Raw genomic sequence first — 2,135 nt, forward strand, 5'->3', positions numbered from 1 at the left:
TGTGTATTTAAGAGGAATAGCAAGTTGCACATAGTGAATTTATGGTTTTATGTGCAATCATCCTTTTTATTGTACTATGTTATGGAAATTCTTGTTTTATCCCATAATTTAAAAAAAAGTAAATACCCTTTCAGTCCAAGCTGTAGCAAGGGGCTGTGCAGGCAGCAATGAGTCTCCCAGCTTTTGGCCCTGTCTCACTGGCTTTCTTTCCTCAACTCCAACACCTTCTCACTCTGTAACCATGACGGAAAAGGCCATCTCCTTTGCCAAGGACTTCCTGGTCAGTGACGTTGTTGCTGCTATCTCCAAGACTGCTGTGGCCTCCATTGAGAGAGTTAAGGTACTATTGCAGGTGTAGCGTACAAGTAAACAAATTGCTGCAGATAAGCAGTACAAAGGCATAATGGAGTGTATAGTCCGAATGCCAAAGGAACTAGGGGTGCTTTCCTTCTGGTGGGGTAACTTAACAAATGTCATCAGATATTTCCCCACCCAGGCCCTTAAATTTGTTTTTAAGGATAAGCATAAGCAGGTGTTTTTGGGAGGAGTGGATAAGCACACACAGTTCTAGAGGTATGTTGCTGGCAATCTTGCCTCTGCTGGAACCACTTCTCTCTGCTTTGTCTACCTCTTGGATTTTGCAAGAAACCACTTGTCAGCTGATGTTGGGAAATCTGGTACTGAGAGAGAATTCAAAGGCCTGGGAAATTGCCTTGTGAAAATCACCAAGTCTGGTGGAATTCATGGCTTGTATCAAGGTTTCAATGTCTCAGTGCACGGTGTCATTATCTATATCGGAATTTATCATACAGCAAAAGGTATGCTCCCAGATCCAAAGAACACTCACATTGTGATAGGTTGGATGATTGTGCAAACAGTGACTGCTGTAGCAAGTGTGGTCTCCTATCCCTTTGATACAGTAAGGTATGAATGATAATGTAAACTGGGCACAAAGGAGCTATATATATCATATACACTGGGACAATTGGATGCTGGAGGAAGATTCCTAAAGATGAGGGTGGCAAAGCTTTCTTCAAGCATGCCTGGTCCAATATTCTTAGAGGCATAGGTAGAGCTTTCGTGCTTTTCCTGTATGATGAATTGAAGAAAGTAATCTAAGTATATCCTAACTAAAAAAGGAACCAATGAGCATAGATAATGTAGAATACTTAACTATACTTAGCATTTTGGATCATTGACCTTCAAGAAATTCCTGTTGTCTTTTTATCCAGGCCAGATCATGTTTCTATGGGAGTCAGGAAAAGCTCTTAGAAAAAGGGACTCATTTATTGTGATCCATTATTCACACAGTGGAACTGATGATGATTCAGTATATTGATTCTATTGGTTTTTGGGGAAATAACAGTTACTGTGGGTCCAAGGAGGCAGATCAACTTAGACTATCTAGTTTAAATGCTCTTTTGTAGGACCATAAATTTGTGTTTAAATATTGATTTAAAAAATCATGTCTCCTATCTGTACTTAGGCACTATATATATACTATTTTGCACAGCTAACCATTTGGTAGTTATGATGATCCATGTTGGGCATTCTGATGTAAAACAATAAATACACAGAAGACAAAAAAAGTAAATGAATAAAATTTTTAAAAAAGAAGACAATTACATTGGACCAGGTAAGAGATGATGACAGCTTGAACTATAAGGTGGTGCCTATGTGAATAGACAAAAGACATAAACAAGTGATGTTGTAAAGGCAGAAATAACAAGATTGGAGGTGACTCCAAAGATGGTAGTGCCCTGCCCATACTGTATTAGAAGTTTGAATTGGTCAGTTTTACTCTAATAGTATTAACCTGATGAGACAGTAAAAGAATGGATGCAAGTTATATTTATAGTAGAAGTGTGTGGGAACCATAGGTTGCTACTTGGGAGTAGGGTCATATATATTTGTGTACACCTATACACATATGTGGATTTTCAAATTGAATACTTAAATTTTTTAGCCCAAAATACCATGGACTAAACAACCCCACCCAACAACTCAAAAATGAAATAAAGAAAGCACTCCTAATCTTTAGATGCAACAATTTTTATTAAGATAAAGATTCAGAGTGGTTTAATTTATTTTGTTTTTATAGTACTGTGATTTTGCAGGCTATAACTTTTAGTTAA

General features: G+C 37.6%; 1 pseudogene; it reads left to right on the forward strand.

Moving 5' to 3' along the window:
• Positions 1-241: 241 nt before the first annotated feature.
• Positions 242-1,119, forward strand: LOC110192714 (ADP/ATP translocase 3 pseudogene; annotated as a pseudogene).
• Positions 1,120-2,135: the final 1,016 nt, after the last annotated feature.

The sequence above is a fragment of the Phascolarctos cinereus genome, unplaced genomic scaffold (assembly GCF_003287225.1).
Source record: "Phascolarctos cinereus isolate Bilbo 61053 unplaced genomic scaffold, phaCin_HiC Scaffold_7;HRSCAF=346, whole genome shotgun sequence".
Classification (NCBI taxonomy): Eukaryota; Metazoa; Chordata; class Mammalia; order Diprotodontia; family Phascolarctidae; genus Phascolarctos; species Phascolarctos cinereus.